This window comes from Electrona antarctica (genome assembly GCF_951216825.1).
Source record: "Electrona antarctica genome assembly, chromosome: 7".
In the NCBI taxonomy this organism is placed as follows: Eukaryota; Metazoa; Chordata; class Actinopteri; order Myctophiformes; family Myctophidae; genus Electrona; species Electrona antarctica.
In genome coordinates this window covers 35,570,086-35,588,153 of record NC_136812.1, presented here as the reverse complement: position 1 = coordinate 35,588,153, position 18,068 = coordinate 35,570,086, and the positions used below count along the sequence as shown (strand labels likewise).

The window sequence follows — 18,068 nt, the reverse complement described above, 5'->3', positions numbered from 1 at the left end:
GCAATACACACAAGACGTCCTCTTTTAATCACCCCCATACTGGCAAGAAGTTTAAGATTAACAGCATTATAACTTGTGTCTCAACCCATGTGGTATACATGATCAAATGTCCCTGTGGTTTAGTATATATTGGGAAAACTACTAGACAGTTAAAACAGAGAATGAGCGAACAAAAGAGCTCTATTCGAAGAAATGACCGTGAATATCCTGTTGCCATTCATTTCAATGATCTTAAACATGACATCTCCACTTTTCGCTTTATTGGTATAGAACAAGTCAAACTACCAGCCAGAGGTGGTAACCATGATGTCCTGCTCAAACAACGCGAAGTGTACTGGATACACACATTGCAAACCCTCTACCCGAAAGGGTTGAATGATGAGCTATTATTAAATGTTATGCTGTAATCCAAAAACTGTATTTATTATATCATTGATTTGAACTTCATGTCCAGTGGGGTACTAAAAGCACCATGTGTCTTCTTTTCTATCCATTATGTCCACTCTTGTTTGAATATGGACTTTTTTTTTACATTTATTTACTTATTTAATTGTATGTTGATTTCCTTATGTATTATGGCATGACTTATATATTATTCCCTGTATTATTGTAATTGGTGACTTTCAATAATATACTAGGAATGTTCTACAGAAGTACTGCACCTTTAAGTCACATGACTGGGTTCTTCACAGCTGCTATCTGATGAATGATTACTATATACAATTTGATTGGTTGTCTAAACCTACTGTTGTGTATTTAATGAATGTCAGCCTATTCTCAAACTATGCCTGAAGAAGGCCGAAATGCCGCTATATGACTCTTTAAAATAAAGTTATTGAACCAGCAAGTGGCAGTGTGCGGGTCTCTCCTCCTTCCTCATAACGTTTAGTGTATTGAATGGTGAAATGCTAACCCTAATTTTGAGAACCACACGTCCGTGCGCGGGGAGACACATATTGGCGCGTTCGTCTCATCGATAGCTCTCTGTTTTAACTGTCTAGTAGTTTTCCCAATATATGCTAAACCACAGGGACATTTGATCATGTATACCACATGGGTTGAGACACAAGTTATAATGCTGTTAATCTTAAACTTCTTGCCAGTATGGGGGTGATTAAAAGAGGACGTCTTGTGTGTATTACATTACATTATTACATTACAGTCATTTAGCAGACGCTTTTATCCAAAGTGTATTGCCACACTGGGCACAATGGCCACATGGATAATTGCCCTGTGGCAGAGGACTCAATAAGGTCTGTCTAAGTGAAACCTTAGGGGACTGAAAGTCAGAATGTACAAGTTGGTCTTTTACATTTTTTCCTTGTTTAAAAGAAAACAAGGGAGGGTACTTAAATAATGCCAATAATTCAGGGTCAGAGGTTAAAATGTGCCAGTGCTTTTTGAACATAGCCTTTATCTCACGAGAGGAGAATATGTGGTGACACATGTTACCGAAAACTTTTTTTCTTTTCTCTTTGTTTTTGTCAACAGTTCTGTACGGGGCTTCTGTAGAGCCAATGTATATGCTTTCTCAACGTTTTCAATGGCATGCCCTCTTTGGGTAAACTTGACTTTCATCTCTGACGATTTGTCAATAAAATCCTCAGTGGAGGAACAAACACGTCTCAGTCTATAAAACTGACTAATGGGCAGGGACTTGATGAGAGCAGGGGGGTGATTGCTAGTGGCCAATAATAGAGTATTTCGATCAGTCTCTTTCTGATATAGGGTGGTCGACAGATTGCCATCATTTAACTTTATCCACATATCTAGAAAGTGTACCCGGGACTGACTACTGTACATTCCATAGTGAACTTTAGATTAGAGTCAAAACTATTTAATAATGTTACAAAGTGTTGGACTTCATCTGAATTACCTTTAAATACACAGAAAATGTCATCAATGTATCGATACCCCTTGATTATTTTAAAACATTGGAAATATATCGTTTCTGGGTGCATTTGTGACACTTTTACAAAACCTTGGTGCCATTTCTGACCACTTTCCTGGGATCGGACAGCCTCGACATTATGATATCTGGATTCAGCGTCGAAAAGTAAGTCTAGATAAGTACATTTTTATACTAAACTGTGTTTCCCCTTCCGTCTGCTATTTCACCACTTTCTAGACGTCGCACAGCAACAGCAATATGTGCATTGGATGCAGCGTCAAAAAGTGAGTCTACATAGGTACCTTGAGAACCTTGAGAACCCCAAAATGGTTGAGAAATGACAGTTACCATGTGGGGGTCCCTGGGGGGTCCCTGGGGGTCCCTAGGGGTCCGCGAACCTTGAGACCCCCAAAAACGCCCCCAGGGGGGTGACACGATTCCAACAAACCCACCCCTGTCCAAAACGGTTGAGAAATGAAAGAGTTACCATGTGGGGGTCCCTGGGGGTCCCTAGGGGTCCGCGAACCTTGAGACCCCCAAAAACGCCCCCAGGGGGGTGACACGATTCCAACAAACCCACCCATGTCCAAAACGGTTGAGAAATGACAGAGTTACCATGTGGGGGTCCCTGGGGGGGTCCCTAGGGGTCCCCGAACCTTGAGACCACCCCTGTCCAAAACTGTTGAGAAATGACAGTTACCATGTGGGGGTCCCTGGGGGTCCCTAGGGGTCCGCGAACCTTGAGACCCCCAAAAACGCCCCCAGGGGGCTGACACGATTCCAACAAACCCACCGCTGTCCAAAACGGTTGAGAAATGAAAGAGTTACCATGTGGGGGTCCCTGGGGGTCCCTAGGGGTCCGCGAACCTTGAGACCCCCAAAAACGCCCCCAGGGGGGCGACACGATTCCAACAAACCCACCCCTGTCGAAAACGGTTGAGAAATGACAGAGTTACCATGTGGGGGTCCCTGGGGTTCGCCAGGGGTCCCCGAACCTCCAAAAACGCACTCGGGGGGGGCGACACGATTCCAACGAACCCACCACCATCCAAAACGGTTGAGAAATGAAAGAGTTACCATGTGGGGGTCCCTGGGGGTCCCTAGGGGTCCGCGAACCTTGAGAACCCCAAAAACGCCCCCAGGGGGGTGACACGATTCCAACAAACCCACCCTTGTCCAAAACGGTTGAGAAATGAAAGAGTTACCATGTGGGGGTCCCTGGGGTTCGCCAGGGGTCCCCGAACCTCCAAAACCCCAAAAGCGCACTAAGGGGGGCGACACGATTCCAACGAACCCACCACCATCCAAAACGGTTGAGAAATGAAAGAGTTACCATGGGGGGGTCCCTAGGGGTCCGCGAACCTTGAGACCCCCAAAAACGCCCCCAGGGGGGCGACACGATTCCAACGAACCCACCACCATCCAAAACGGTTGAGAAATGAAAGTTACCATGTGGGGGTCCCTGGGGGTCCCTAGGGGTCCGCGAACCTTGAACCCCAAAAACGCCCCCAGGGTGGTGACACGATTCCAACAAACCCACCCCTGTCCAAAACGGTTGAGAAATGAAAGAGTTACCATGTGGGGGTCCCTGGGGTTCGCCAGGGGTCCCCGAACCTCCAAAACCCCAAAAGCGCACTAAGGGGGGCGACACGATTCCAACGAACCCACCACCATCCAAAACGGTTGAGAAATGAAAGAGTTACCATGTGGGGGTCCCTGGGGGGTCCCTGGGGTCCGCGAACCTTGAGACCCCCAAAAACGCCCCCAGGGGGGTGACACGATTCCAACAAACCCACCCCTGTCGAAAACGGTTGAGAAATGACAGAGTTACCATGTGGGGGTCCCTGGGGTTCGCCAGGGGTCCCCGAACCTCCAAAACCCCAAAAGCGCACTAAGGGGGGCGACACGATTCCAACGAACCCACCACCATCCAAAACGGTTGAGAAATGAAAGAGTTACCATGTGGGGGTCCCTGGGGGGTCCCTGGGGGTCCCTAGGGGTCCGCGAACCTTGAGACCCCCAAAAACGCCCCCAGGGGGGTGACACGATTCCAACAAACCCACCACCATCCAAAACGGTTGAGAAATGAAAGAGTTACCATGTGGGGGTCCCTGGGGGTCCCTAGGGGTCCGCGAACCTTGAGAACCCCAAAAACGCCCCCAGGGGGGTGACACGATTCCAACAAACCCACCCCTGTCCAAAACGGTTGAGAAATGAAAGAGTTACCATGTGGGGGTCCCTAGGGGTCCGTGAACCTTGAGACCCCCAAAAACGTCCCCAGGGGGGTGACACGATTCCAACAAATCCACCCCTGTCCAAAACGGTTGAGAAATGAAAGGTCAGACAGACACTCTTGTATGTACAAGTGAAGTATGTATGTATGTACAAGTGAAGTATTTATATATGTGTGAATGAAGTATGTATGTATGTGCGAATGAAGTATTTATATATGTGTGAATGAAGTATGTATGTATGTGCGAATGAAGTATGTATGTATGTGCAAGTGAAGTATTTATATATGTGCGAATGAAGTATGTATGTATGTGTAAATGAAATATATATGTATGTGCAAGTGAAGTACCTAAATGTATGTATGTGCAAGTGAAGTATGCATGTATGTGTATGTGAGATATGCATGTATGTGCAAGTGAAGTACCAATATATATGTATGTGCAAGAGAAGTATACATGTATGTGCGAGTTGACTATGCATTTATGGCCTAAACGGCTTCCCATATACTAACGTCCCATAGCCTGAAGGGATGTGACGCTCTGTTTCAGAAATGTACAGGCTTCCGTTTCAGACTGAAACTTCAAAATAAAATTACCTAAAATGCCAGTTCACTATGTCTTTAAAGGCAAGAACTATGTTATAGCAGTGGGTTACGGTTCAAAATCTCAAGGCAAACCTGTATTCATATAGAATCTAATAACTCGCTTTGAATGTTTATTTGCATTTAATGAAAAGTATTTACAAGTTCACAAGGTGTTGTGGGCACACCTGGACTTTTTACAGAGGCAGGCACACCATTGTGCCTCAGTTCACCATTTAGGGATTCAGTGTTGTACTTAATATACAAATAATATATTCAAGTGATCAATTCTGCACCATGCATGGTGCAAACTAATTCATATTATCATTCACAAATGATAGCCTGTCAGAAAACGACATCTGACTATCTCCTGATGTGTTAACATTTGTTATACGGCGCGTCTGGTGTGTACTCTTGTGTTGCACATTGAATTTTCCTTGTGGTTTATAGACACACAAAATATTCAATATTCTCAACTCATTAGCACAAGGCTTCCTGACCTGTTTTTAGGCTAAGGCCAAGGCTAGCCTCGATACCCAGGCTTTCATTTCGTCTGCGCGAAAAATGAAAGCCTGGATTTACGCATGGGCTGCACTGGCCTAAACGTGGGAGTCAACCCTTCCGCGTAGGCGTCGCTTCAAATGATGTGAATTCAGGGTTCTGGGAAAAAAAACAACGTGTGCCGACTCTGTGGAAATAACTTTGACAGTCCGTTAGAATGGTATACTCCAGCAACCAGTGGTTTCTGCTTATGGTCGACACAATAACAGTGCTGCACTGGGGGGAGGAGAGACCGGGGCTGACGGACAGATCGGTGAACCAATGGTGGGGGTGCGTAAATCTGAGCCGTGGCCCTCCCATCTAGGCCAGAAAGGTCTAGCGTTAGCTCAGGCTAGGCCAAGGCAGACTAGGCCTAGGACTAGCACGGAAATAACGTTTTTTGACCACCAAGTGTCAATGTTGCGCAGCCCAACACACACACACACACACACAGTACAAGTACAGTATTCTTTCCTAATTGATCATACTACAGTGTCATACAGTGGATTGAACGCGGGCCTCCCACTCGCCAGACCAACACGCAACCTCGTGCCAATAGGGCTGAGCCCGATTGGCAGGGCTGTTGCGGGCTGGGTCTTGGCTGGGGGCTACAATCACCCCCCCAGTCTTTGAAGCACGTCCTCGCGCTTCTCACTTCACACCGCGGACCGCCACACACGATGTCCCTCATGTCCCTCACTCAAGGATATCACGCTCCACGTCCTGCCGACTACGCCATATTGTGGCATTGCGCGGAAAGCGGGGATTGAACCCGGGCCTCCCACTCGCCAGACCAACACGCAACCTGTTGTGCCAATAGGGCTGAGCCCGATTGGCAGGGCTGTTGCGGGCTGGGTCTTGGCTGGGGGCTACACATAGAATAAAGAGTATGTTGTAAAGTGAGTTTTCATCTTGGGAAAATAAGGCTATCATAAGAGTTAAATGATAACATTGGCCTGGACAATTGTTTTTGGAAGATTTGGCCACATGGCCCTCATGGTGTTTAGCAATTTATTATTATATTTAAGATGATTATAATAAACCCAACTTGCCCTCCAGTATCAATAAATATATTTGATCTTATCCTAAACGTTTGCTTCTCTTTCTGCAAGAAATGATACATTGTGAATCAAACTGTCTCTTAAATGCATTGGAATGGTGCCATCGGCCTCGAGCACTTGAAATCCATCATCTAGTCTAGAGATTGTGAAATTCTCACAAATAAAACCGCTTTTCATTTATTTCTGATATTGTGGAGATTGTTATAAAGTAGCATGTTTGAGCGCAAAGTGGGTGAAATGGCGACCAATGAAAAATAAGCAAATACAAATAGAAAAGCTGATGAACACTTGTAACTTACGATGCAAGATGAATGTATTATGAGGAGTACATGATGGAGAATAAACACATATCAATGTTTTCAACCCTGAAGAAGGCAGATTTGCTCTATTATGACAGATATTTTCCATTGGAAGTTAGAGAGTGCAGTGCCAGCAACCTTTCTATTTTTAAAGCTATATAATGTTCAGGTTCAGAACACAATTGCTGTGATTCAAAGTCCTTCTCCTACACAGTAATTTACCAGCTAATTCAAACAACTCCCTTAATGATTACTATCGATGTGTGCCAGCATGTGGACACTAGCAGATGCATATAGATCTCCTAGCATAATGCCTGTATAATGCAGCTCGTTTGCTCTTAATTGGCTCTCAGTCAGTTGCATTGTCTCCCAGTCACACAATACAGTACACAAATAAAATCACAATGAGATGACGTATCCTTTTTGAGTCTGAACTAATTACCCATCAGGAACAAAAATCAAATTGTGGTCATATTTCTTTGTGGCATTGCTGGGGTAAAAGGCCAATGATTCATTACAGCCAGTTTGATTTGTTAGAAAAAAGTGTTCCGTGGCATGACAAGGACCATCTGTCACCATGACAGAGGCAGCAGTGCCAAATACTTCCTCTCAGATCAATGAGGAGCCCAGCAATGCAATCACATCCATAGAACTGCTGTGCTATTGAGCCAAACCGGTGTAACATTTGTATTGCTGCTTCTTAAGACAAGGCTTAACAAGTCTTCATCGAACATTGTTGGCAACATACAGTACAGTAGGTCATTCTAGAAATCTGTCTCATTGCAGATTCATAACGTTTGTCTCCCAACAGCGTTTTTATATCATGTTCTTGTAATTTTTGACATGGAGGCTGATGGATGTGTCAGTAAGCTGAATGGTCTGACAAGTGTGTAAAAAACAAAACACATCCATCACAATCCATTTTCCAAATAGCCGATCTAAAGCTCACTATTTCTGCTATTTGTCGTACAATGATTGGTTAAATGCCCCTCAAACAAAGTGTCAGTTATTTATAATTAAAATAATGCTTGAACACAGACACATGTCTGGCAGTTGTGGCAGACTGCCTGTGAGAGTGGCTTGTGAAGAACAGCGCTGAGCTGAGAGAGACATGAGGAGATAGACATTATAAATGGCCCGGTGGCCCGGAAGTACTATTTAGACCCTCTGGGCCAGCAGAATGCACCTTCCACTTGCCCACTTGGGCCAGTAAAATTAATGCCTTAAAATATCTAAGTTCACATAATTTGTTTGTGGTGCTGGTGTTTTGTAACGATTTTGTAAAATTGTCTGGTTAATGACATCATAGCGTTTTGTGAGTCAAATATATGAGTGTCAATTCTTTTTTTCCTTTTTTTTTTTGCTTTTCCACCTTTATTGATAGATAGATACTAGTGAAGATTGACAGGAAAGAGGGAGAGAGAGACAGGGGGCATGCAGCAAAGGCCGTTGTGAACGGGCCTCGAACACGCAACGCGCTGTCAGGCCAGAGCCTATATGTGGCATGTGCCTGGACCACTAGGCCAGCGGGCGCCCGAGGGTCAATTCTTGACTGTTATTTTTTTATTCAAAAGTATAATGTTCCAGGACCAGTAGCTACAATACTAAGGACAGTTTTGAAAATTTCCCTTAATGTCTTGTCTACCCCTGACATGGACAAGAGCATGTGCTTCCATAGGAAGAGCAAATCCAGAGGTCAAAGAGAGTGACCTGAGAGACTGATCTGTGACACGGTCATGTCCAGTGAAGCTCACTTCCTTGAATTTAGCAAACCCATGACAGTGCAGAGGCCCGTCGCTCCAAATTTGGTGACGTCGGTGTTCACCGCAGGGGGGCTCCGATCGGTGAACCAATAGGATCCGCCGCCTGTTTTCGACCGGCACCCGACCCCTAGTCTAGACCAGAAACCACACAGGCCGGGCTAGGCTACACTGATCTAAAAATAAAGTCATTAAAAAAAAGAAAAAAACGTGATGTGTGGTGCATTAGGTTTTTCCCTATGTCAGCGCTGTAAGAAAGGTATGCTAATTCTAAATGATCGATGTTAACCTAGAATAACCACGTCATTCTGACTCAGACATAACCATAAACAAATCCGATACGCCCTATACTCAGACATAACCAGACTCAGACATAACCAGAAACCAACCTGATATGATTGTCCAGGACCGCCGATCCGACCGATGATCGCGGTCGGATTTCCGGGTGAAATAAAAGACGACCGCCTGTCACAACACAGCATTTTTTTTACATCCGATTCTTCCGATTAACTTTGTCAAACCGAGAAATGGGAAAGATACGCATCCATTACACGGGGAGCTGGCCAAGTGGGTTACTAATAAGACAGGTTTGTTGACATTTCTGAAAATTTAGGGAGAGGTGTTTATTGTGACCTGCATGTGCACTTGTTGGACATTTTATTAGGTACACATTTACAACCAGAGAGGAACAACCCTGATTTGTCCCCCATACTTTTCACGGTTCGATGAGTTGCACATTCAGAGATGCTACTGTACAAACTCATGTGTGTGACCTCAATCTAGAATCTACACTTTAAAATCAACAATGATCAATTAACTCTAAAGGTCCTTGCAGACTGCTGCCGTTTTTCAGAAAAACGTCTGAGAAACGCTCCTAAAAATCCGAAAAACACAGCAGTCTGCAGGGAGTGCACAAATGAGCCCATAAGAGTCATTCACAGGTCCATTTATTCCAATTTTACACACTGGGAGTTACAGAACCGTAATAGTCACTTTTATGTATAACAGCCAATCATTTAGGCTACAGCTTAGCTGTGGGACCCCTGGAACCCCCTCAATTATTGCAGATTGAGACATAATATCTGGGACAGCCAACCACTGCACAACCATTGGAAATTGCTCGTGGCGAAGGGAGTCAAAGAGAACACCCAGCTTCAACTGCATCACTGCCTGCAGCAGATGAGTTCAGTTCACCCAGTGTTGAACTTGAAGTTGAAGTCGAGTTTGTTATTGCACAATTTATTTTCTTTTACCCTTATTCAGCCATGTACTACGGAGCCCAGGAGTGTCCATTGAGAGAGATTATTTATTCTTTATCTCACACATCTCTCTCGCTGTCTCTCTCTCTCTCTCTCAGGCTCTACTGCACGCAGATGCGTCATGGATTTCGACTGAGGGCAATTCTTTCAAGAAATTGCTGCATTCAAAAATGTTTAACAGGAGGAAGTAGGCATACGATTACATTGATGCAAATATATTTAATCCCATATTGGCACGGCCTGTGCAGAATAAAATGTCTGTCTGTCTGTCTGTCTGTCTGTCTGTCTGTCTGTCTGTCTGAATGACTCACCGGAGGTGCTGACGTCAACTAAAATACGGTCTGATAGACGGTTTTACACTTTGTATTTATATCGGTTTCTATGAAGACATTATTTATAAAAGTAATGGCTGGCACTCAGACAGAATATAGTCTGAGCAAGACTAACGAGTGATCGTTTCTGTTTCGGCTATCCATGCAGCCTCTTTGCGCATGGCAGACAGACAGATAGATAGGTGGGGGGGACAGTACGCAGGGATACGTTCTGCAACAGTGGCCGACCATTGATGATGATGATGATGATGATGACGATAATTAATGAATAATATAGGCCTACTGTAGCCCACTGTGCTGCTGGATTGTCACTAATTGTGCATTGTGTCATGGGGACAATATAGTTTCACATGGCTATGTACACGCAATGCATATTTGTTGGTGTCCTGCACAATTCACACTTTGTCAGACCTCTGATTGGTCCCTGACTGACTAACCACGTTATTTCAATGGTAGTAGATGGAGAGAAAGGGTTTTTATCCAACCACAAAACAGCAACCAATGGGTGCGAAGAGGGGCACAACCATGGGCAGGACTTGACAAAGGGTGAATTGCATTTGGCCATGGGCCATATTGGTAGGTTATAGCCTACCGTATACTCTCTTCCAAGTGTCTGTTTTCACAATTGAATGACAAATTAAACAAATTAAAAAAGTTTATTTTGACTTAATATTACTTAAGATTTTACATCATATTTGATTTGGCTTTTGTTCTAGACTAGAGGTACTAGACACTTTTGATTTATATGGAACTCATTGATGATTTTTCATTTTAAAAAAAACGTAGCTGGTGAAAACGATTAAATAATCTATATTATTTTGAGACCGTTCTGATACCGATATGGCATTTTTATGGCCGATATGGCCAATTCCGAATGCTACCGATTAATCGTGCATCCCTATTGATTTTGATTCTGATTAAGAAGTGGGTGATTTTTTTTAGGCAGGAAGATGGCACCCAAATAAGCCAAAATCCTACCAAACGCATCACTATGCCCTCCCCCTATACTTATAGCCTACCAACCTACCTAGCTTAGGTGGAGTGTTAATTTAATTGGTAGTGACCTAGCTGTACACTCGTCATGAGTGGACAAAGTCCACATGGAGAGCCTGTAAAATAGCGTGTGTAGCCTAGTTCTGATATTCAGGACCCATGTCACAAAAAGGAGTGAGTGTTCCAATAGCCCCAGAAAATCCCTACAAAATTCCTACAAAAGTCACTTTCCTACATGAGGTAGCCTGTTTAGCACTCACAGAATATCCAAAAAAAAGAAAAATCTTTTTCTCGCATCAGCATAATATCTGCATAAATACCTCAAGCTTACACTGCTCCTTCCATGTCATTCACCATCTCCAATCAGCTTCCATCTACTTCCACACCCTATTCCCTCTCAAATTATCTTGAATTCTTGCAATCGATTCAAAATGACACATTCAGAGCAGTGACATCAGACACATAGAGAGCAGCAGCACCAAGGCAAGAGAAAGAGAGAGAGACCTGTGTGTGCGGCCATCGTAATTTTACGCAGCTCTCCATCATCCGGCAGTGTCGCACACCGGAAAAAAACGAACTAAAAGCTCACAACACATCAAATACGATGCATTGTGAGCTTGTAGATCGGCTATATTCGCACCACACCGATACATCAGGTTTAAAAGATCGGGAAAGACACTCATGTTAGTTCATTATGCGATGATTGAAGCACTCTTAGCTGCATATTAGTATTCTGCTGAGATCTGTTCTGATTGGTATTACCAGGAGTCTCATTATCTGATGCTCGTGCTGATGACTTCATTACCCAAATCTACAACCCAGAAAAAAAAGACTCATAAATTCAAACCTGGGTTAATGGATAAAATGTATGAAAGATGGGGAATGACGGCTGTATGCACACTTGTGCATACAGCACAATTGATGGTCAACACTTAAGAGGGAATTTGATTTGGAAAACAGTGATTTATTTACAGTTACAGTTAAGACATGTCTATGATACTGAAATTTAAAAAGGACTTTCAGTGGAAGGTAGTGAAGTAATTATAATTGGTGTGTTGATGGGTGCATATACTGTAAACAAACATCTTCAAGGATTGTCTCCAATTGTATAGAGGTATGCAACAGCAACATGGAAGGAATACATTGTACGGTATGTCAAATTGAAGTGGGAATCTGAATTTAACATTGAATTGTCTGAGAGTAATTGGCATTCCATATGTATCTGGAGAAAATGATGGGATATAACATAATTCGTGACCCCCGTAGTTTATATCTTGGACTGACATCAGAGGGCATAGGACATGAGGACTTATACCTGTTCAGAATATTGTTAATAGCAGCTTTAAAAAAAAGCCATCATGAGGAGATGGCTCCTAGAGAGGAGCACTGGATGGAAATTATTGAAGAAATATATTTCATGGAGAAATGAATCTGAGGACCAAGGCTGGGAAAATGGCATTTGTACAAGAGTGCAATTTTTGCCAAAACCCCCGGTTTGTCTTTGTCTTTTTTCTTTTCTGGAATGTACATATGTTTCATTTGTTATTTGGAAAATACAAAAAATATATAAAAGCACGGCTACCACCTAATCCCTGAAAAGTACACTGTCTACCCGTCTGCACTGCTTTATCAATACAGCACTCGGGAAGCCAAGCACCGGGGAATTCACATCCAGAAATGGGCTATATGCAGCCCAAAAAATAACAAATTAAAGTTACGCTGGAGGTCAGCATGCCTTCTCTCCAGCACGCCATGGTGTGTCTAAGCTGTATTTCTGCTGCCGGCTGGTTGTTTATGCAGTAGGAAATAAATTGAAAATGAATATTATATTTGTCAAGGAATCCGGTGGGACAGTGAGAACAGCAGCTACTGTATGTAGGGAGAGAGCGAACATCACATCTGGCTATTACTGCAGAAGTGACAAATCACAGGTTACACTTGTTGCCTAGGACACAGAATGAACTAGAAGGTTATAAATAGAATACTTGGTACATGACCACGTTGAGGCTGTTATCATTGGCCATGTATCGGTTGACCATGTATCGGTTTATTGTTAGTGTGGTATGGTATGCAATGAGTTTGACATCCACAGTGTTAATCGAACTGTTCGCATTGACGCTTAGACCCTGGTTTCTGGTAGGATACCAACTAGTTACGGCCTCTTGGAAGATGGTCAGAAACTAGGTTCAAAACCTGATATGATGAAAATATTCCCATAGCTAAACTATACCTGAGGTTAAAGTGGACTGATCTGTTTTATACACTGGGGCATACTAATCCAGTTTATAAACCAGGGTATTGTATAAAATAGGCTAGCCCAGAATATTGTGTTTTTATTCATATTTTTACATTATGTATTTGACTAGCCCAGAATATACATACTCATTTACATGGATTTGAAAAGTGAAAAGTGAATTCATGTGAACTGTCCCTGGTAATTAAATGAATCCAATCCAGTAGCTTCCTGATTTCAGTGACTCCTCTGACACTTTATCCCATGTCTGTCGTCAATATCACACAGCTAATGTATTGCACAGTATTTCCAAGGGAAATTCACAGATACGTCCTGGACTTCCAGTAAGGGCCTATACCACGAAGCAGGATTAGGGCGTTAGTGAGGTAACTTCAGGTTCAAATCTGGGTTTTCAGGGTTACATTGCCATGGTACAGTAACATGCTGCACACTGACACAACAGATCAACGTGTATAAATGCACTGCCTGCTGACCAATCGATTCTCTTGGAGTTGGATTCCCTTGGAGCTCAGCGAGTGCACGGATCGCAGAGAAGCTGTTTGTTTTCATATGAGAGGTATAGATTCTCATTGGAGGGAGAGAGATACAGTATCTGCTTCTTGAGCCGTGAGCTGTTCTGCAAGCAATATCAAAACTAACCTAATTGCACTTTTGTATACCCATATCACCCTATGCAACAGAAACTGATTGATGCACTAAGGCCTTGTACCAGTTGTACTGATACCATTTAAGATATAAAATGAATAATAGCCTATAGTAGCTCAGAACCCGTTAGGGGAGGGATAGAGAGAGAGAGAGAAATGAAATGATTACTATATTTACCCAGGGTATCTGGGCTAAGCTCAAGAACTTGTTTCCAGCCAGGCCCTGCTCATAGAACATTTCATCGTAGTGGTTCAATGCCTTGTTCAAGGGCACTTCAGCGGTGGTAATTTTTAACGTGTCAGACCGCTGATTCGAACTGGCGACCTTCCGGTATCAAGACCGCTCCGCAATCCGTTCGGCCACCGCTGCCACTGAAGAGTCTCAGAGAGACTAGAGACTGTTCACTGCTCATTACGTCCAATAATTATTGCATATGGCAAACTTTCTTTAGCAGCTGTTTCATCACTGGCACGGAGTTCCGAAACTTAAAAGTATCATATGGCATTAGAATACATCTAATGAAACACCTTGATTTAAGGGAATAGGCATATTTAATTTCAGATTAATGAAGGTCTGATATTATAAGTAGGGATGCATCAATATGGAAATTCTTGGCCGATGCTGATACCGATGTTTAGCCGATACTGATACTGATATATGTTTATTTATTTTTTGTTGTTTTTATTTCCCCCTTTTGTGCCAGGGAAACAAATATATTCAATACAAGAAATACATGTTCAGAATCTACAGCTTGGTAGGCTGCACATAACCAACACACCAACAAAGCCAACGCAAAATGTATGACATTATCGGTTAATGTCAGTTTAATTTGCCGATACCGATATTGACCGGAAAATATCAGCCGATACCAATATGTGGCCGATCGACAACCGGTCTACTTGAGAACGATGCAACTTGGGAAGATAATAATACCCGTTGTCAACTTGTCATATCACCCGTTTTAACTATCTGTCTTTGTCCACATGGAGATCTCTGTATCTGCCAGTCTGCCTGTGTCTGAAGAGTGCAAACTGACTGTGAAAAGTGGAGTGGTTCAGTAATCAATTTGCAGGTGTGGGGTTGCCTTGGCAATCAATTGGCTGAGGCAGAGGCTGGAAATTGCACAGGTGAGGGAACTTTGGCTCATTAGGCCCACTGGCAGAGCCTGACCAGAGCCTTTTGTGGTGGTTCTGGAGAACCGTGGGTCCGACCAACTTTGAAGTCGGTGTGGCGAACGGTTCTCGAGTTATGTGTATTACAACCGTAGTACACACGCGCAGACACACACAAACACACACACGCGCGCACACACACGCACACACACAGAGAGACATGTGGCGCATTTATAGTAGGATATTGCATCTATAGGGACGCAAAACACACAGTCTATTTGCAACACTGCACTGTGACACATTGAAAGCTTGTAGATCTGCTATTTTCATGCACACAATCAACTATAAATTTAGCATAACCATGATTCACCCCTTTATTCTAATTTAGTGATGTGGCCAGCTTGAACAACCAGCTGTTGTTTACAATATCTAGTCACTAGACAAATTATCCAGTTTACAGTTATACTGAAAGGATGTTATGGGTAATTCCTTTCACCCAAAAGGTCACACATCATTATTCTCTTCAATAACATGATAATGACTGCTGTGGAACTTCCTCCATCTTCAATTAATGCATAACTGTGTCACTCTGTCAAAACATAAAATAGAAATATCAATAAAAATCTCACAGATCATAGAAATGCTTGCAGATTATTGTGGTTAAATAAATGAGTTTGAGTTTTACAGCCACATCTGGCCTGCAAGCCGCCAGTTTGACACCCCTGCGAGATCAATTTCTAGATCAAATTGGCATGCATCGTTCACAGGAAACAGAGAGGAACTAAGCAACACTTTCCTGCTTGGCTTCCGATTGCCTAAATGTATCATCACATGTAGTGATAATGTGTACTTCAACTAAGGCTATTTCAGAAGCATTGTGCACCTTGCAGTTTGAGTACAGCACATTTTACATTTGAATGGACAGCCAATTTGAATGGAACATTACATATTCTTCCCCCCACCCACCCAGCACCATCGCTGTGTCTCAGAATACACTGCTAGCCATTCAGCTTACGCAAGTATAGAGTTCTCCCTATCTTTGAAGCATAAGGCCTGCAGCTGATATATTGTAGGGACAGGGTGCACACAGATTCAGGTTCATGTAGGGGTACTGTCCTTATCATCCACCAGTAGGGTTTATCAGAGTGTGTGTGTACTGGTGACAATCCAACATAAACCATTTTGTGTAAACAAAATCTTGAGACTGCTTTTAAAACCTTTCTTTTCTGGAGGTGAATTACCAAACGCTATAAAAGCCAAGTAGAGCATGGATTTGTAAAAATCAAAGGATTGTGTTCAGGTGGAACAGGCCAAGTTGGTTGTGAAAATGTTCTCTGTAATTCTCAAAACAAATAATAGCTAGAACTCTTATCTTGCCCTTGTTGTAGTACTGGTCCAGTGGTATTGAGAAACATGTATTGTCTGAGACTCTAGGGAGGACTACAGCTTCCTCATGAATTTTTAATGACAAAAGTAATTTATCACGCAGTGATTTGTTCTGACAGGTTCAATAAACAGCCACCAACCAGCTGGTTTAAATCCCCAAATGAACAAGCATTTTCCTTTTTTTTTGTGCTAGCCACACCTATGAACAGCTATGTGAGCTGTCCCTATGTAAACTCAGCACAAAAAGTTTGGAAACTTAAATTTGGTTGGTTATTTCTCCCCTTTAACAATACCAATTGGTATTGTATTTTATATCGCTTTTATCACTATCGGTGAAAGTATGAAGGAATAGGGAGATCCAGTGTTTTCAAAGTAAACAGTTCAGGCCTGTGTGTCCACAGTAAGGCAATGTTTTTAAATTGTGAATGGAGTCTCCATGGAGGTGAAAGTATGAAGAATTTGCGACGTATCAAAATCCTCCATTGACTTCCATTATAATTGACTTCATATATAAGTATCTCGGAAACTACAAAACATTTCAAATATTCAAGAGATGCCGCACGATTCCACAGCAATCTGAACATCATTTGACATCATCAATGAACGGAGTGTCTAAGTGAAAGCGTGTATAGGACTAGTTAGGCGCCAACGTTTTCTTCTTAAGAGAACTATAGTGGTGCCGCTGCTGTTGCAACGACCCCACAATAATACTAGTACTAATAATAATAATTTTCCAGCAGTTTCTTTAGTGTATTTATTAGATTTCAACATGTTGTTAACAATGTTTAGCAATATCAGAGAAAACAGGTCCCCCTGCATCTGTCATTAGTGAGGTACAGAGGAACCTTATATAATAAGAAAGTGAATTTATTTACTTTATGAATGTTTAACATGAATTGGAAAACATTGGATTTCTTTTCAGTGAATGCTCTCACTCCAAACAAACCTCTACAGACTGTAAGTTATCAAACAACTACTGAGTGTACGTGCCACACACAGTCATAAAGCACTAAGGACTAAGACATCCACAGCTTATAGAGCACTTCAGGCCTTTTCCTTGATGAAATGAACATCTCACAAACCATAAAGAGAGTGGCCAAGGTGTCTGGACCATTGAGCCATGGCAGTTACGTGTCTGGCCTTGAGTTGCCAGAGAAAACATCTTATCTCTGATTTGCTTCATGCAGAGTTCTGGCCAAACCTTCAACTCTATTCCCCTGTGAACCACCCACCTCTTTTGTTCCGACACTTCAGTCTGAATGTAGAATTTCAGCAAAGACCACTCCAGAATAAAACCACCCTCTCCTACAGTACTAACTTAACTATTCTTTAAGCATCCAAATATGTCACGTTCCATTTGTCTTTGCCACCCCACTAGACTCTAAGGCTTACTTTGCATGCCGGACAGTGGCGTGCACAGATAGACACTAGGTGGTGGTAGAGCACCTGCCCTTTGCCCTCTGGACAGCAATGTGCCCTTTTGAAAAAAAGAAAAAAAAATGTTGTACAGTGTACACTGTACAGTATGTGGACCATGGGGACATTGATCAATTCTTGATAAAAAGCTTCTATTATATTATTTATGCCACAAAATCTATAAATCTCACACTATTAAGGCAACCGGCTGGTTCCACGCGCTGCACAAGGTGCCCCTTCTCACTTGAGCACCTGCCCCTCTAAATGTCTGTGCACGCCACTGATGCCGGTGAAGTGTGGCAAAGATA

The 18,068-nt window shown here is 42.8% G+C and overlaps 1 protein-coding gene across 1 annotated transcript in view; it reads right to left on the bottom strand.

Annotated features, from left to right (window-relative positions):
• Positions 1-18,068, bottom strand: part of gabrg3 (gamma-aminobutyric acid type A receptor subunit gamma3) — a gene marked incomplete at both ends in the record, with an annotated part of 107,699 nt that overhangs the window by 46,349 nt on the left and 43,282 nt on the right. The window lies entirely within an intron of this gene.